The 18,908-nt window shown below is 36.8% G+C and overlaps 18 pseudogenes; all 18 read right to left on the bottom strand.

The window, feature by feature from the left end:
- Positions 1-541: 541 nt before the first annotated feature.
- LOC145645341 (5S ribosomal RNA) lies at positions 542-660 on the bottom strand (annotated as a pseudogene).
- Positions 661-1,231: 571 nt separating this feature from the next.
- On the bottom strand, positions 1,232-1,350 carry LOC145644202 (5S ribosomal RNA; annotated as a pseudogene).
- Positions 1,351-2,359: 1,009 nt separating this feature from the next.
- LOC145645340 (5S ribosomal RNA) lies at positions 2,360-2,478 on the bottom strand (annotated as a pseudogene).
- Positions 2,479-3,269: 791 nt separating this feature from the next.
- LOC145650900 (5S ribosomal RNA) lies at positions 3,270-3,388 on the bottom strand (annotated as a pseudogene).
- A 1,012-nt stretch (positions 3,389-4,400) lies between these two features.
- On the bottom strand, positions 4,401-4,519 carry LOC145648874 (5S ribosomal RNA; annotated as a pseudogene).
- Positions 4,520-5,532: 1,013 nt separating this feature from the next.
- Positions 5,533-5,651, bottom strand: LOC145648873 (5S ribosomal RNA; annotated as a pseudogene).
- Positions 5,652-6,663: 1,012 nt separating this feature from the next.
- LOC145649986 (5S ribosomal RNA) lies at positions 6,664-6,782 on the bottom strand (annotated as a pseudogene).
- Positions 6,783-7,794: 1,012 nt separating this feature from the next.
- On the bottom strand, positions 7,795-7,913 carry LOC145648872 (5S ribosomal RNA; annotated as a pseudogene).
- Positions 7,914-8,926: 1,013 nt separating this feature from the next.
- Positions 8,927-9,045, bottom strand: LOC145648871 (5S ribosomal RNA; annotated as a pseudogene).
- A 1,012-nt stretch (positions 9,046-10,057) lies between these two features.
- LOC145649984 (5S ribosomal RNA) lies at positions 10,058-10,176 on the bottom strand (annotated as a pseudogene).
- Positions 10,177-11,188: 1,012 nt separating this feature from the next.
- LOC145648870 (5S ribosomal RNA) lies at positions 11,189-11,307 on the bottom strand (annotated as a pseudogene).
- Positions 11,308-12,319: 1,012 nt separating this feature from the next.
- On the bottom strand, positions 12,320-12,438 carry LOC145648869 (5S ribosomal RNA; annotated as a pseudogene).
- A 1,233-nt stretch (positions 12,439-13,671) lies between these two features.
- Positions 13,672-13,790, bottom strand: LOC145649983 (5S ribosomal RNA; annotated as a pseudogene).
- Positions 13,791-14,582: 792 nt separating this feature from the next.
- Positions 14,583-14,701, bottom strand: LOC145643788 (5S ribosomal RNA; annotated as a pseudogene).
- Positions 14,702-15,271: 570 nt separating this feature from the next.
- On the bottom strand, positions 15,272-15,390 carry LOC145649933 (5S ribosomal RNA; annotated as a pseudogene).
- A 791-nt stretch (positions 15,391-16,181) lies between these two features.
- LOC145648868 (5S ribosomal RNA) lies at positions 16,182-16,300 on the bottom strand (annotated as a pseudogene).
- A 1,012-nt stretch (positions 16,301-17,312) lies between these two features.
- Positions 17,313-17,431, bottom strand: LOC145650390 (5S ribosomal RNA; annotated as a pseudogene).
- Positions 17,432-18,222: 791 nt separating this feature from the next.
- Positions 18,223-18,341, bottom strand: LOC145649982 (5S ribosomal RNA; annotated as a pseudogene).
- Positions 18,342-18,908: the final 567 nt, after the last annotated feature.

The following is an 18,908-nucleotide window of genomic DNA, read 5'->3' as shown; positions in this document are numbered from 1 at the left end:
ATCTGCTATTCCCAGGTGCTAACAGATAGTTTGATTTAATTATTCACTGTACTTCAAATTTGAACATGATAGCTTGAACATAAATTAAAGGGATGCAATAAAATCTTACAGCACCTGCTATTCCCTGGTACTAAAAGATTTCTATTTAATCTGTACACTTCACATACAAGCATGTCAGTTGCAGAATAAATTAAAGTGATGCAACAAAAACTTACAGCATTTGCTATTCCCAGGTGCTAACAGATAGTTTTTTTTAATTAATCACTGCACTTCACATCCTAGCATGTCATCTTAAAAGTAAATTAAAGTGATGCAAGAGAAGCTTACAGCATCTCGTAGTCCAAGGTGCTAACAGATAGTTTTTTGATGAATCACTGCACTTCACATTCAGGCATGTGAGTTGGAGAGTAAATGAAAGTGATGCAAAAAAAACTTACAGCATCTGCTATTCCCAGGTGCTAACAGATAGTTTTTTTTATTAATCACTGCACTTCACATTTGAGCATGTCAGCTTGAAAGTAAATTAAAGTGATGCAAGAAAAGCTTACAGCACCTGGTATTCCTAGATAGGGTCCCACCTCAGTACTATCCAGGCCTAAACTTGTTTCGCTTCCAAGGTCAGATGAGACTGGTCATTCTCAAGCTGGTGTGGCCGTAAGCCTTAAACACTTACTCTAATTGCCTAATCATAGCAAATATGATCAAAGACCAATTTGACAATTTTTTTTATTAATCCCTGCACTTGACATTCTAGAATGTTATCTTGAAAGTAAATTAAATGATGCAATAAAAGCTTACAACATCTGGTATACGGAGGCACTAACAGACAGTTTTTTTATTAATCACTGCACTTCACATTCAAGCATGTCAGTTGGAGAGTAAATTAAAGTGATGCAATAAAAACTTACAGCATCTGCTATTCCCAGGTGCTAACAGATAGTTTGATTTAATTATTCACTGCACTTCAAATTTGAACATGATAGCTTGAACATAAATTAAAGGGATGCAATAAAATCTTACAGCACCTGCTATTCCCTGGTACTAAAATATTTCTATTTAATCTGTACACTTCACATACAAGCATGTCAGTTGCAGATTAAATTAAAGTGATGCAATAAAAACTTACAGCATCTGCTATTCCCAGGTGCTAACAGATAGTTTGATTTAATTATTCACTGTACTTCAAATTTGAACATGATAGCTTGAACATAAATTAAAGGGATGCAAGAAAAGCTTACAGCACCTGGTATTCCTAGGTAGGGTCCCACCTCAGTACTATCCAGGCCCAAACTTGTTTCGCTTCCAAGGTCAGATGAGACTGGTCGTTCTCAAGCTGGTGTAGCCATAAGCCTTAAACACTTACTCTAATTGCCTAATCATAGCAAATATGATCAAAGACCAATCTGACAATTTTTTTTATTAATCCCTGCACTTGACATTCTAGAATGTTATCTTGAAAGTAAATTAAATGATGCAATAAAAGCTTACAACATCTGGTATACGGAGGCGCTAACAGACAGTTTTTTTATTAATCACTGCACTTCACATTCAAGCATGTCAGTTGGAGAGTAAATTAAAGTGATGCAATAAAAACTTACAGCATCTGCTATACCCAGGTGCTAGCAGATATTTTGATTTAATTATTCACTGCACTTCAATAATGAACATGATAGCTTGAAAATAAATTAAAGGGATGCAATAAAATCTTACAGCACCTGCTATTCCCTGGTACTAAAATATTTCTATTTAATCTGTACACTTCACATACAAGCATGTCAGTTGCAGATTAAATTAAAGTGATGCAACAAAAACTTACAGCATCTGCTATTCCCAGGTGCTAGCAGATAGTTTGATTTAATTATTCACTGTACTTCAAATTTGAACATGATAGCTTGAACATAAATTAAAGGGATGCAATAAAATCTTACAGCACCTGCTATTCCCTGGTACTAAAATATTTCTATTTAATCTGTACACTTCACATTCAAGAATGTCAGTTGCAGATTAAATTAAAGTGATGCAACAAAAACTTACAGCATCTGCTATTCCCAGGTGCTAACAGATAGTTTTTTTAATTAATTACTGCACTTCACATCCTAACATGTCATCTTGAAAGTAAATTAAAGTGATGCAAGAGAAGCTTACAGCATCTCGTAGTCCAAGGTGCTAACAGATAGTTTTTTGATGAATCACTGCACTTCACATTCAGGCATGTGAGTTGGAGAGTAAATGAAAGTGATGCAAAAAAAACTTACAGCATCTGCTATTCCCAGGTGCTAACAGATAGTTTTTTTTATTAATCACTGCACTTCACATTTGAGCATGTCAGCTTGAAAGTAAATTAAAGTGATGCAAGAAAAGCTTACAGCACCTGGTATTCCTAGATAGGGTCCCACCTCAGTACTATCCAGGCCTAAACTTGTTTCGCTTCCAAGGTCAGATGAGACTGGTCATTCTCAAGCTGGTGTGGCCGTAAGCCTTAAACACTTACTCTAATTGCCTAATCATAGCAAATATGATCAAAGACCAATCTGACAATTTTTTTTATTAATCCCTGCACTTGACATTCTAGAATGTTATCTTGAAAGTAAATTAAATGATGCAATAAAAGCTTACAACATCTGGTATACGGAGGCACTAACAGACAGTTTTTTTATTAATCACTGCACTTCACATTCAAGCATGTCAGTTGGAGAGTAAATTAAAGTGATGCAATAAAAACTTACAGCATCTGCTATTCCCAGGTGCTAGCAGATATTTTGATTTAATTATTCACTGCACTTCAAATTTGAACATGATAGCTTGAAAATAAATTAAAGGGATGCAATAAAATCTTACAGCACCTGCTATTCCCTGGTACTAAAACATTTCCATTTAATCTGTACACTTCACATACAAGCTTGTCAGTTGCAGATTAAATTAAAGTGATGCAACAAAAACTTACAGCATCTGCTATTCCCAGGTGCTAACAGATAGTTTTTTAAATTAATCACTGCACTTCACATCCTAGCATGTCATCTTGACAGTAAATTAAAGTGATGCAAGAGAAGCTTACAGCATCTCGTAGTCCAAGGTGCTAACAGATAGTTTTTTGATGAATCACTGCACTTCACATACAGGCATGTGAGTTGGAGAGTAAATGAAAGTGATGCAAAAAAAACTTACAGCATCGGCTATTCCCAGGTGCTAACAGATAGTTTTTTTTATTAATGACTGCACTTCACATTTGAGCATGTCAGCTTGAAAGTAAATTAAAGTAGTGCAAGAAAAGCTTACAGCACCTGGTATTCCTAGGTAGGGTCCCACCTCAGTACTATCCAGGCCGAAACTTGCTTAGCTTCCAAGGTCAGATGAGATTGGGCGTTCTCAAGCTGGTGTGGCGGTAAGCCTTAAACACTGACTCAAATTGCCTAATCATAGCAAATATGATCAAAGACCAATCTGACAATTTTTTTTATTAATCCCTGCACTTGACGTTCTAGAATGTTATCTTGAATGTAAATTAAATGATGCAATAAAAGCTTACAACATCTGGTATACGGAGGCACTAACAGACAGTTTTTTGATGAATCACTGCACTTCACATTCAGGCATGTGAGTTGGAGAGTAAATGAAAGTGATGCAAAAAAAACTTACAGCATCTGCTATTCCCAGGTGCTAACAGATAGTTTTTTTTATTAATCACTGCACTTCACATTTGTGCATGTCAGCTTGAAAGTAAATTAAAGTGATGCAAGAGAAGATTACAGCATCTCGTAGTCCAAGGTGCTAACAGATAGTTTTTTGATGAATCACTGCACTTCACATTCAGGCATGTGAGTTGGAGAGTAAATGAAAGTGATGCAAAAAAAACTTACAGCATCTGCTATTCCCAGGTGCTAACAGATAGTTTGAGTTAATTATTCACTGCACTTCAAATTTGAACATGATAGCTTGAACATAAATTAAAGGGATGCAATAAAATCTTACAGCACCTGCTATTCCCTGGTACTAAAACATTTCTATTTAATCTGTACACTTCACATACAAGCTTGTCAGTTGCAGATTAAATTAAAGTGATGCAACAAAAACTTACAGCATCTGCTATTCCCAGGTGCTAACAGATAGTTTTTTTAATTAATCACTGCACTTCACATCCTAGCATGTCATCTTGACAGTAAATTAAAGTGATGCAAGAGAAGCTTACAGCATCTCGTAGTCCAAGGTGCTAACAGATAGTTTTTTGATGAATCACTGCACTTCACATTCAGGCATGTGAGTTGGAGAGTAAATGAAAGTGATGCAAAAAAAACTTACAGCATCGGCTATTCCCAGGTGCTAACAGATAGTTTTTTTTATTAATGACTGCACTTCACATTTGAGCATGTCAGCTTGAAAGTAAATTAAAGTGATGCAAGAAAAGCTTACAGCACCTGGTATTCCTAGGTAGGGTCCCACCTCAGTACTATCCAGGCCCAAACTTGCTTAGCTTCCAAGGTCAGATGAGATTGGGCGTTCTCAAGCTGGTGTGGCGGTAAGCCTTAAACACTTACTCAAATTGCCTAATCATAGCAAATATGATCAAAGACCAATCTGACAATTTTTTTTATTAATCCCTGCACTTGACATTCTAGAATGTTATCTTGAATGTAAATTAAATGATGCAATAAAAGCTTACAACATCTGGTATACGGAGGCACTAACAGACAGTTTTTTGATGAATCACTGCACTTCACATTCAGGCATGTGAGTTGGAGAGTAAATGAAAGTGATGCAAAAAAAACTTACAGCATCTGCTATTCCCAGGTGCTAACAGATAGTTTTTTTTTATTAATCACTGCACTTCACATTTGTGCATGTCATCTTGAAAGTAAATTAAAGTGATGCAAGAGAAGATTACAGCATCTCGTAGTCCAAGGTGCTAACAGATAGTTTTTTGATGAATCACTGCACTTCACATTCAGGCATGTGAGTTGGAGAGTAAATGAAAGTGATGCAAAAAAAACTTACAGCATCTGCCATTCCCAGGTGCTAACAGATAGTTTGAGTTAATTATTCACTGCACTTCAAATTTGAACATGATAGCTTGAACATAAATTAAAGGGATGCAATAAAATCTTACAGCACCTGCTATTCCCTGGTAGTAAAACATTTCCATTTAATCTGTACACTTCACATACAAGCTTGTCAGTTGCAGATTAAATTAAAGTGATGCAACAAAAATTTACAGCATCTGCTATTCCCAGGTGCTAACAGATAGTTTTTTAAATTAATCACTGCACTTCACATCCTAGCATGTCATCTTGACAGTAAATTAAAGTGATGCAAGAGAAGCTTACAGCATCTCGTAGTCCAAGGTGCTAACAGATAGTTTTTTGATGAATCACTGCACTTCACATACAGGCATGTGAGTTGGAGAGTAAATGAAAGTGATGCAAAAAAAACTTACAGCATCGGCTATTCCCAGGTGCTAACAGATAGTTTTTTTTATTAATGACTGCAATTCACATTTGAGCATGTCAGCTTGAAAGTAAATTAAAGTGGTGCAAGAAAAGCTTACAGCACCTGGTATTCCTAGGTAGGGTCCCACCTCAGTACTATCCAGGCCCAAACTTGCTTAGCTTCCAAGGTCAGATGAGATTGGGCGTTCTCAAGCTGGTGTGGCGGTAAGCCTTAAACACTGACTCAAATTGCCTAATCATAGCAAATATGATCAAAGACCAATCTGACAATTTTTTTTATTAATCCCTGCACTTGACGTTCTAGAATGTTATCTTGAATGTAAATTAAATGATGCAATAAAAGCTTACAACATCTGGTATACGGAGGCACTAACAGACAGTTTTTTGATGAATCACTGCACTTCACATTCAGGCATGTGAGTTGGAGAGTAAATGAAAGTGATGCAAAAAAAACTTACAGCATCTGCTATTCCCAGGTGCTAACAGATAGTTTTTTTTATTAATCACTGCACTTCACATTTGTGCATGTCAGCTTGAAAGTAAATTAAAGTGATGCAAGAGAAGATTACAGCATCTCGTAGTCCAAGGTGCTAACAGATAGTTTTTTGATGAATCACTGCACTTCACATTCAGGCATGTGAGTTGGAGAGTAAATGAAAGTGATGCAAAAAAAACTTACAGCATCTGCTATTCCCAGGTGCTAACAGATAGTTTGAGTTAATTATTCACTGCACTTCAAATTTGAACATGATAGCTTGAACATAAATTAAAGGGATGCAATAAAATCTTACAGCACCTGCTATTCCCTGGTACTAAAACATTTCTATTTAATCTGTACACTTCACATACAAGCTTGTCAGTTGCAGATTAAATTAAAGTGATGCAACAAAAACTTACAGCATCTGCTATTCCCAGGTGCTAACAGATAGTTTTTTTAATTAATCACTGCACTTCACATCCTAGCATGTCATCTTGACAGTAAATTAAAGTGATGCAAGAGAAGCTTACAGCATCTCGTAGTCCAAGGTGCTAACAGATAGTTTTTTGATGAATCACTGCACTTCACATTCAGGCATGTGAGTTGGAGAGTAAATGAAAGTGATGCAAAAAAAACTTACAGCATCGGCTATTCCCAGGTGCTAACAGATAGTTTTTTTTATTAATGACTGCACTTCACATTTGAGCATGTCAGCTTGAAAGTAAATTAAAGTGATGCAAGAAAAGCTTACAGCACCTGGTATTCCTAGGTAGGGTCCCACCTCAGTACTATCCAGGCCCAATCTTGCTTAGCTTCCAAGGTCAGATGAGATTGGGCGTTCTCAAGCTGGTGTGGCGGTAAGCCTTAAACACTTACTCAAATTGCCTAATCATAGCAAATATGATCAAAGACCAATCTGAGAATTTTTTTTATTAATCCCTGCACTTGACGTTCTAGAATGTTATCTTGAATGTAAATTAAATGATGCAATAAAAGCTTACAACATCTGGTATACGGAGGCACTAACAGACAGTTTTTTGATGAATCACTGCACTTCACATTCAGGCATGTGAGTTGGAGAGTAAATGAAAGTGATGCAAAAAAAACTTACAGCATCTGCTATTCCCAGGTGCTAACAGATAGTTTTTTTTATTAATCACTGCACTTCACATTTGTGCATGTCAGCTTGAAAGTAAATTAAAGTGATGCAAGAGAAGATTACAGCATCTCGTAGTCCAAGGTGCTAACAGATAGTTTTTTGATGAATCACTGCACTTCACATTCAGGCATGTGAGTTGGAGAGTAAATGAAAGTGATGCAAAAAAAACTTACAGCATCTGCTATTCCCAGGTGCTAACAGATAGTCTGAGTTAATTATTCACTGCACTTCAAATTTGAACATGATAGCTTGAACATAAATTAAAGGGATGCAATAAAATCTTACAGCACCTGCTATTCCCTGGTACTAAAACATTTCCATTTAATCTGTACACTTCACATACAAGCTTGTCAGTTGCAGATTAAATTAAAGTGATGCAACAAAAACTTACAGCATCTGCTATTCCCAGGTGCTAACAGATAGTTTTTTAAATTAATCACTGCACTTCACATCCTAGCATGTCATCTTGACAGTAAATTAAAGTGATGCAAGAGAAGCTTACAGCATCTCGTAGTCCAAGGTGCTAACAGATAGTTTTTTGATGAATCACTGCACTTCACATACAGGCATGTGAGTTGGAGAGTAAATGAAAGTGATGCAAAAAAAACTTACAGCATCGGCTATTCCCAGGTGCTAACAGATAGTTTTTTTTATTAATGACTGCACTTCACATTTGAGCATGTCAGCTTGAAAGTAAATTAAAGTGGTGCAAGAAAAGCTTACAGCACCTGGTATTCCTAGGTAGGGTCCCACCTCAGTACTATCCAGGCCCAAACTTGCTTAGCTTCCAAGGTCAGATGAGATTGGGCGTTCTCAAGCTGGTGTGGCGGTAAGCCTTAAACACTGACTCAAATTGCCTAATCATAGCAAATATGATCAAAGACCAATCTGACAATTTTTTTTATTAATCCCTGCACTTGACATTCTAGAATGTTATCTTGAATGTAAATTAAATGATGCAATAAAAGCTTACAACATCTGGTATACGGAGGCACTAACAGACAGTTTTTTGATGAATCACTGCACTTCACATTCAGGCATGTGAGTTGGAGAGTAAATGAAAGTGATGCAAAAAAAACTTACAGCATCTGCTATTCCCAGGTGCTAACAGATAGTTTTTTTTTATTAATCACTGCACTTCACATTTGTGCATGTCATCTTGAAAGTAAATTAAAGTGATGCAAGAGAAGATTACAGCATCTCGTAGTCCAAGGTGCTAACAGATAGTTTTTTGATGAATCACTGCACTTCACATTCAGGCATGTGAGTTGGAGAGTAAATGAAAGTGATGCAAAAAAAACTTACAGCATCTGCCATTCCCAGGTGCTAACAGATAGTTTGAGTTAATTATTCACTGCACTTCAAATTTGAACATGATAGCTTGAACATAAATTAAAGGGATGCAATAAAATCTTACAGCACCTGCTATTCCCTGGTAGTAAAACATTTCCATTTAATCTGTACACTTCACATACAAGCTTGTCAGTTGCAGATTAAATTAAAGTGATGCAACAAAAATTTACAGCATCTGCTATTCCCAGGTGCTAACAGATAGTTTTTTAAATTAATCACTGCACTTCACATCCTAGCATGTCATCTTGACAGTAAATTAAAGTGATGCAAGAGAAGCTTACAGCATCTCGTAGTCCAAGGTGCTAACAGATAGTTTTTTGATGAATCACTGCACTTCACATACAGGCATGTGAGTTGGAGAGTAAATGAAAGTGATGCAAAAAAAACTTACAGCATCGGCTATTCCCAGGTGCTAACAGATAGTTTTTTTTATTAATGACTGCAATTCACATTTGAGCATGTCAGCTTGAAAGTAAATTAAAGTGGTGCAAGAAAAGCTTACAGCACCTGGTATTCCTAGGTAGGGTCCCACCTCAGTACTATCCAGGCCCAAACTTGCTTAGCTTCCAAGGTCAGATGAGATTGGGCGTTCTCAAGCTGGTGTGGCGGTAAGCCTTAAACACTGACTCAAATTGCCTAATCATAGCAAATATGATCAAAGACCAATCTGACAATTTTTTTTATTAATCCCTGCACTTGACGTTCTAGAATGTTATCTTGAATGTAAATTAAATGATGCAATAAAAGCTTACAACATCTGGTATACGGAGGCACTAACAGACAGTTTTTTGATGAATCACTGCACTTCACATTCAGGCATGTGAGTTGGAGAGTAAATGAAAGTGATGCAAAAAAAACTTACAGCATCTGCTATTCCCAGGTGCTAACAGATAGTTTTTTTTATTAATCACTGCACTTCACATTTGTGCATGTCAGCTTGAAAGTAAATTAAAGTGATGCAAGAGAAGATTACAGCATCTCGTAGTCCAAGGTGCTAACAGATAGTTTTTTGATGAATCACTGCACTTCACATTCAGGCATGTGAGTTGGAGAGTAAATGAAAGTGATGCAAAAAAAACTTACAGCATCTGCTATTCCCAGGTGCTAACAGATAGTTTGAGTTAATTATTCACTGCACTTCAAATTTGAACATGATAGCTTGAACATAAATTAAAGGGATGCAATAAAATCTTACAGCACCTGCTATTCCCTGGTACTAAAACATTTCTATTTAATCTGTACACTTCACATACAAGCTTGTCAGTTGCAGATTAAATTAAAGTGATGCAACAAAAACTTACAGCATCTGCTATTCCCAGGTGCTAACAGATAGTTTTTTTAATTAATCACTGCACTTCACATCCTAGCATGTCATCTTGACAGTAAATTAAAGTGATGCAAGAGAAGCTTACAGCATCTCGTAGTCCAAGGTGCTAACAGATAGTTTTTTGATGAATCACTGCACTTCACATTCAGGCATGTGAGTTGGAGAGTAAATGAAAGTGATGCAAAAAAAACTTACAGCATCGGCTATTCCCAGGTGCTAACAGATAGTTTTTTTTATTAATGACTGCACTTCACATTTGAGCATGTCAGCTTGAAAGTAAATTAAAGTGATGCAAGAAAAGCTTACAGCACCTGGTATTCCTAGGTAGGGTCCCACCTCAGTACTATCCAGGCCCAATCTTGCTTAGCTTCCAAGGTCAGATGAGATTGGGCGTTCTCAAGCTGGTGTGGCGGTAAGCCTTAAACACTTACTCAAATTGCCTAATCATAGCAAATATGATCAAAGACCAATCTGAGAATTTTTTTTATTAATCCCTGCACTTGACGTTCTAGAATGTTATCTTGAATGTAAATTAAATGATGCAATAAAAGCTTACAACATCTGGTATACGGAGGCACTAACAGACAGTTTTTTGATGAATCACTGCACTTCACATTCAGGCATGTGAGTTGGAGAGTAAATGAAAGTGATGCAAAAAAAACTTACAGCATCTGCTATTCCCAGGTGCTAACAGATAGTTTTTTTTATTAATCACTGCACTTCACATTTGTGCATGTCAGCTTGAAAGTAAATTAAAGTGATGCAAGAGAAGATTACAGCATCTCGTAGTCCAAGGTGCTAACAGATAGTTTTTTGATGAATCACTGCACTTCACATTCAGGCATGTGAGTTGGAGAGTAAATGAAAGTGATGCAAAAAAAACTTACAGCATCTGCTATTCCCAGGTGCTAACAGATAGTCTGAGTTAATTATTCACTGCACTTCAAATTTGAACATGATAGCTTGAACATAAATTAAAGGGATGCAATAAAATCTTACAGCACCTGCTATTCCCTGGTACTAAAACATTTCCATTTAATCTGTACACTTCACATACAAGCTTGTCAGTTGCAGATTAAATTAAAGTGATGCAACAAAAACTTACAGCATCTGCTATTCCCAGGTGCTAACAGATAGTTTTTTAAATTAATCACTGCACTTCACATCCTAGCATGTCATCTTGACAGTAAATTAAAGTGATGCAAGAGAAGCTTACAGCATCTCGTAGTCCAAGGTGCTAACAGATAGTTTTTTGATGAATCACTGCACTTCACATACAGGCATGTGAGTTGGAGAGTAAATGAAAGTGATGCAAAAAAAACTTACAGCATCGGCTATTCCCAGGTGCTAACAGATAGTTTTTTTTATTAATGACTGCACTTCACATTTGAGCATGTCAGCTTGAAAGTAAATTAAAGTGGTGCAAGAAAAGCTTACAGCACCTGGTATTCCTAGGTAGGGTCCCACCTCAGTACTATCCAGGCCCAAACTTGCTTAGCTTCCAAGGTCAGATGAGATTGGGCGTTCTCAAGCTGGTGTGGCGGTAAGCCTTAAACACTGACTCAAATTGCCTAATCATAGCAAATATGATCAAAGACCAATCTGACAATTTTTTTTATTAATCCCTGCACTTGACGTTCTAGAATGTTATCTTGAATGTAAATTAAATGATGCAATAAAAGCTTACAACATCTGGTATACGGAGGCACTAACAGACAGTTTTTTGATGAATCACTGCACTTCACATTCAGGCATGTGAGTTGGAGAGTAAATGAAAGTGATGCAAAAAAAACTTACAGCATCTGCTATTCCCAGGTGCTAACAGATAGTTTTTTTTATTAATCACTGCACTTCACATTTGTGCATGTCAGCTTGAAAGTAAATTAAAGTGATGCAAGAGAAGATTACAGCATCTCGTAGTCCAAGGTGCTAACAGATAGTTTTTTGATGAATCACTGCACTTCACATTCAGGCATGTGAGTTGGAGAGTAAATGAAAGTGATGCAAAAAAAACTTACAGCATCTGCTATTCCCAGGTGCTAACAGATAGTTTGAGTTAATTATTCACTGCACTTCAAATTTGAACATGATAGCTTGAACATAAATTAAAGGGATGCAATAAAATCTTACAGCACCTGCTATTCCCTGGTACTAAAACATTTCTATTTAATCTGTACACTTCACATACAAGCTTGTCAGTTGCAGATTAAATTAAAGTGATGCAACAAAAACTTACAGCATCTGCTATTCCCAGGTGCTAACAGATAGTTTTTTTAATTAATCACTGCACTTCACATCCTAGCATGTCATCTTGACAGTAAATTAAAGTGATGCAAGAGAAGCTTACAGCATCTCGTAGTCCAAGGTGCTAACAGATAGTTTTTTGATGAATCACTGCACTTCACATTCAGGCATGTGAGTTGGAGAGTAAATGAAAGTGATGCAAAAAAAACTTACAGCATCGGCTATTCCCAGGTGCTAACAGATAGTTTTTTTTATTAATGACTGCACTTCACATTTGAGCATGTCAGCTTGAAAGTAAATTAAAGTGATGCAAGAAAAGCTTACAGCACCTGGTATTCCTAGGTAGGGTCCCACCTCAGTACTATCCAGGCCCAAACTTGCTTAGCTTCCAAGGTCAGATGAGATTGGGCGTTCTCAAGCTGGTGTGGCGGTAAGCCTTAAACACTGACTCAAATTGCCTAATCATAGCAAATATGATCAAAGACCAATCTGACAATTTTTTTTATTAATCCCTGCACTTGACGTTCTAGAATGTTATCTTGAATGTAAATTAAATGATGCAATAAAAGCTTACAACATCTGGTATACGGAGGCACTAACAGACAGTTTTTTGATGAATCACTGCACTTCACATTCAGGCATGTGAGTTGGAGAGTAAATGAAAGTGATGCAAAAAAAACTTACAGCATCTGCTATTCCCAGGTGCTAACAGATAGTTTTTTTTATTAATCACTGCACTTCACATTTGTGCATGTCAGCTTGAAAGTAAATTAAAGTGATGCAAGAGAAGATTACAGCATCTCGTAGTCCAAGGTGCTAACAGATAGTTTTTTGATGAATCACTGCACTTCACATTCAGGCATGTGAGTTGGAGAGTAAATGAAAGTGATGCAAAAAAAACTTACAGCATCTGCTATTCCCAGGTGCTAACAGATAGTTTTTTTTATTAATCACTGCACTTCACATTTGTGCATGTCAGCTTGAAAGTAAATTAAAGTGATGCAAGAGAAGATTACAGCATCTCGTAGTCCAAGGTGCTAACAGATAGTTTTTTGATGAATCACTGCACTTCACATTCAGGCATGTGAGTTGGAGAGTAAATGAAAGTGATGCAAAAAAAACTTACAGCATCTGCTATTCCCAGGTGCTAACAGATAGTTTGAGTTAATTATTCACTGCACTTCAAATTTGAACATGATAGCTTGAACATAAATTAAAGGGATGCAATAAAATCTTACAGCACCTGCTATTCCCTGGTACTAAAACATTTCTATTTAATCTGTACACTTCACATACAAGCTTGTCAGTTGCAGATTAAATTAAAGTGATGCAACAAAAACTTACAGCATCTGCTATTCCCAGGTGCTAACAGATAGTTTTTTTAATTAATCACTGCACTTCACATCCTAGCATGTCATCTTGACAGTAAATTAAAGTGATGCAAGAGAAGCTTACAGCATCTCGTAGTCCAAGGTGCTAACAGATAGTTTTTTGATGAATCACTGCACTTCACATTCAGGCATGTGAGTTGGAGAGTAAATGAAAGTGATGCAAAAAAAACTTACAGCATCGGCTATTCCCAGGTGCTAACAGATAGTTTTTTTTATTAATGACTGCACTTCACATTTGAGCATGTCAGCTTGAAAGTAAATTAAAGTGATGCAAGAAAAGCTTACAGCACCTGGTATTCCTAGGTAGGGTCCCACCTCAGTACTATCCAGGCCCAATCTTGCTTAGCTTCCAAGGTCAGATGAGATTGGGCGTTCTCAAGCTGGTGTGGCGGTAAGCCTTAAACACTTACTCAAATTGCCTAATCATAGCAAATATGATCAAAGACCAATCTGAGAATTTTTTTTATTAATCCCTGCACTTGACGTTCTAGAATGTTATCTTGAATGTAAATTAAATGATGCAATAAAAGCTTACAACATCTGGTATACGGAGGCACTAACAGACAGTTTTTTGATGAATCACTGCACTTCACATTCAGGCATGTGAGTTGGAGAGTAAATGAAAGTGATGCAAAAAAAACTTACAGCATCTGCTATTCCCAGGTGCTAACAGATAGTCTGAGTTAATTATTCACTGCACTTCAAATTTGAACATGATAGCTTGAACATAAATTAAAGGGATGCAATAAAATCTTACAGCACCTGCTATTCCCTGGTACTAAAACATTTCCATTTAATCTGTACACTTCACATACAAGCTTGTCAGTTGCAGATTAAATTAAAGTGATGCAACAAAAATTTACAGCATCTGCTATTCCCAGGTGCTAACAGATAGTTTTTTTTAATTAATCACTGCACTTCACATCCTAGCATGTCATCTTAAAAGTAAATTAAAGTGATGCAAGAGAAGCTTACAGCATCTCGTAGTCCAAGCTGCTAACAGATAGTTTTTTGATGAATCACTGCACTTCACATTCAGGCATGTGAGTTGGAGAGTAAATGAAAGTGATGCAAAAAAAACTTACAGCATCGGCTATTCCCAGGTGCTAAAAGATAGTTTTTTTTATTAATGACTGCACTTCACATTTGAGCATGTCAGCTTGAAAGTAAATTAAAGTGATGCAAGAAAAGCTTACAGCACCTGGTATTCCTAGGTAGGGTCCCACCTCAGTACTATCCAGGCCCAAACTTGCGTAGCTTCCAAGGTCAGATGAGATTGGGCATTCTCAAGCTGGTGTGGCGGTAAGCCTTAAACACTTACTCAAATTGCCTAATCATAGCAAATATGATCAAAGACCAATCTGAGAATTTTTTTTATTAATCCCTGCACTTGACATTCTAGAATGTTATCTTGAATGTAAATTAAATGATGCAATAAAAGCTTACAACATCTGGTATACGGAGGCACTAACAGACAGTTTTTTGATGAATCACTGCACTTCACATTCAGGCATGTGAGTTGGAGAGTAAATGAAAGTGATGCAAAAAAAACTTACAGCATCTGCTATTCCCAGGTGCTAACAGATAGTCTGAGTTAATTATTCACTGCACTTCAAATTTGAACATGATAGCTTGAACATAAATTAAAGGGATGCAATAAAATCTTACAGCACCTGCTATTCCCTGGTACTAAAACATTTCCATTTAATCTGTACACTTCACATACAAGCTTGTCAGTTGCAGATTAAATTAAAGTGATGCAACAAAAATTTACAGCATCTGCTATTCCCAGGTGCTAACAGATAGTTTTTTTTATTAATGACTGCACTTCACATTTGAGCATGTCAGCTTGAAAGTAAATTAAAGTGATGCAAGAAAAGCTTACAGCACCTGGTATTCCTAGGTAGGGTCCCACCTCAGTACTATCCAGGCCCAAACTTGCTTAGCTTCCAAGGTCACATGAGATTGGGCGTTCTCAAGCTGGTGTGGCGGTAAGCCTTACACACTTACTCAAGTTGCCTAATCATAGCAAATATGATCAAAGACCAATCTGACAATTTTTTTTATTAATCCCTGCACTTGACATTCTAGAATGTTATCTTGAATGTAAATTAAATGATGCAATAAAAGCTTACAACATCTGGTATACGGAGGCACTAACAGACAGTTTTTTGATGAATCACTGCACTTCACATTCAGGCATGTGAGTTGGAGAGTAAATGAAAGTGATGCAAAAAAAACTTACAGCATCTGCTATTCCCAGGTGCTAACAGATAGTCTGAGTTAATTATTCACTGCACTTCAAATTTGAACATGATAGCTTGAACATAAATTAAAGGGATGCAATAAAATCTTACAGCACCTGCTATTCCCTGGTACTAAAACATTTCCATTTAATCTGTACACTTCACATACAAGCTTGTCAGTTGCAGATTAAATTAAAGTGATGCAACAAAAATTTACAGCATCTGCTATTCCCAGGTGCTAACAGATAGTTTTTTAAATTAATCACTGCACTTCACATCCTAGCATGTCATCTTGACAGTAAATTAAAGTGATGCAAGAGAAGCTTACAGCATCTCGTAGTCCAAGGTGCTAACAGATAGTTTTTTGATGAATCACTGCACTTCACATACAGGCATGTGAGTTGGAGAGTAAATGAAAGTGATGCAAAAAAAACTTACAGCATCGGCTATTCCCAGGTGCTAACAGATAGTTTTTTTTATTAATGACTGCACTTCACATTTGAGCATGTCAGCTTGAAAGTAAATTAAAGTGGTGCAAGAAAAGCTTACAGCACCTGGTATTCCTAGGTAGGGTCCCACCTCAGTACTATCCAGGCCCAAACTTGCTTAGCTTCCAAGGTCAGATGAGATTGGGCGTTCTCAAGCTGGTGTGGCGGTAAGCCCTAAACACTTACTCAAATTGCCTAATCATAGCAAATATGATCAAAGACCAATCTGACATTTTTTTTTATTAATCCCTGCACTTGACATTCTAGAATGTTATCTTGAATGTAAATTAAATGATGCAATAAAAGCTTACAACATCTGGTATACGGAGGCACTAACAGACAGTTTTTTGATGAATCACTGCACTTCACATTCAGGCATGTGAGTTGGAGAGTAAATGAAAGTGATGCAAAAAAAACTTACAGCATCTGCTATTCCCAGGTGCTAACAGATAGTTTTTTTTATTAATCACTGCACTTCACATTTGTGCATGTCAGCTTGAAAGTAAATTAAAGTGATGCAAGAGAAGATTACAGCATCTCGTAGTCCAAGGTGCTAACAGATAGTTTTTTGATGAATCACTGCACTTCACATTCAGGCATGTGAGTTGGAGAGTAAATGAAAGTGATGCAAAAAAAACTTACAGCATCTGCTATTCCCAGGTGCTAACAGATAGTCTGAGTTAATTATTCACTGCACTTCAAATTTGAACATGATAGCTTGAACATAAATTAAAGGGATGCAATAAAATCTTACAGCACCTGCTATTCCCTGGTACTAAAACATTTCCATTTAATCTGTACACTTCACATACAAGCTTGTCAGTTGCAGATTAAATTAAAGTGATGCAACAAAAATTTACAGCATCTGCTATTCCCAGGTGCTAACAGATAGTTTTTTAAATTAATCACTGCACTTCACATCCTAGCATGTCATCTTGACAGTAAATTAAAGTGATGCAAGAGAAGCTTACAGCATCTCGTAGTCCAAGGTGCTAACAGATAGTTTTTTGATGAATCACTGCACTTCACATTCAGGCATGTGAGTTGGAGAGTAAATGAAAGTGATACAAAAAAAACTTACAGCATCGGCTATTCCCAGGTGCTAACAGATAGTTTTTTTTATTAATGACTGCACTTCACATTTGAGCATGTCAGCTTGAAAGTAAATTAAAGTGATGCAAGAAAAGCTTACAGCACCTGGTATTCCTAGGTAGGGTCCCACCTCAGTACTATCCAGGCCCAAACTTGCTTAGCTTCCAAGGTCAGATGAGATTTGGCGTTCTCAAGCTGGTGTGGCGGTAAGCCTTACACACTTACTCAAATTGCCTAATCATAGCAAATATGATCAAAGACCAATCTGACAATTTTTTTTATTAATCCCTGCACTTGACATTCTAGAATGTTATCTTGAATGTAAATTAAATGATGCAATAAAAGCTTACAACATCTGGTATACGGAGGCACTAACAGACAGTTTTTTGATGAATCACTGCACTTCACATTCAGGCATGTGAGTTGGAGAGTAAATGAAAGTGATGCAAAAAAAACTTACAGCATCTGCTATTCCCAGGTGCTAACAGATAGTTTGAGTTAATTATTCACTGCACTTCAAATTTGAACATGATAGCTTGAACATAAATTAAAGGGATGCAATAAAATCTTACAGCACCTGCTATTCCCTGGTACTAAAACATTTCTATTTAATCTGTACACTTCACATACAAGCTTGTCAGTTGCAGATTAAATTAAAGTGATGCAACAAAAACTTACAGCATCTGCTATTCCCAGGTGCTAACAGATAGTTTTTTTAATTAATCACTGCACTTCACATCCTAGCATGTCATCTTGACAGTAAATTAAAGTGATGCAAGAGAAGCTTACAGCATCTCGTAGTCCAAGGTGCTAACAGATAGTTTTTTGATGAATCACTGCACTTCACATTCAGGCATGTGAGTTGGAGAGTAAATGAAAGTGATGCAAAAAAAACTTACAGCATCGGCTATTCCCAGGTGCTAACAGATAGTTTTTTTTATTAATGACTGCACTTCACATTTGAGCATGTCAGCTTGAAAGTAAATTAAAGTGATGCAAGAAAAGCTTACAGCACCTGGTATTCCTAGGTAGGGTCCCACCTCAGTACTATCCAGGCCCAATCTTGCTTAGCTTCCAAGGTCAGATGAGATTGGGCGTTCTCAAGCTGGTGTGGCGGTAAGCCTTAAACACTTACTCAAATTGCCTAATCATAGCAAATATGATCAAAGACCAATCTGAGAATTTTTTTTATTAATCCCTGCACTTGACGTTCTAGAATGTTATCTTGAATGTAAATTAAATGATGCAATAAAAGCTTACAACATCTGGTATACGGAGGCACTAACAGACAGTTTTTTGATGAATCACTGCACTTCACATTCAGGCATGTGAGTTGGAGAGTAAATGAAAGTGATGCAAAAAAAACTTACAGCATCTGCTATTCCCAGGTGCTAACAGATAGTTTTTTTTATTAATCACTGCACTTCACATTTGTGCATGTCAGCTTGAAAGTAAATTAAAGTGATGCAAGAGAAGATTACAGCATCTCGTAGTCCAAGGTGCTAACAGATAGTTTTTTGATGAATCACTGCACTTCACATTCAGGCATGTGAGTTGGAGAGTAAATGAAATTGATGCAAAAAAAACTTACAGCATCTGCTATTCCCAGGTGCTAACAGATAGTCTGAGTTAATTATTCACTGCACTTCAAATTTGAACATGATAGCTTGAACATAAATTAAAGGGATG

This window comes from Electrophorus electricus, chromosome 13, assembly GCF_041902795.1.
Source record: "Electrophorus electricus isolate QZ-2024a chromosome 13, ASM4190279v1, whole genome shotgun sequence".
Classification (NCBI taxonomy): domain Eukaryota; kingdom Metazoa; phylum Chordata; class Actinopteri; order Gymnotiformes; family Gymnotidae; genus Electrophorus; species Electrophorus electricus.
Note: the sequence above shows the minus strand (reverse complement) of the source record. Positions and strands in the feature narration are given on the sequence as shown.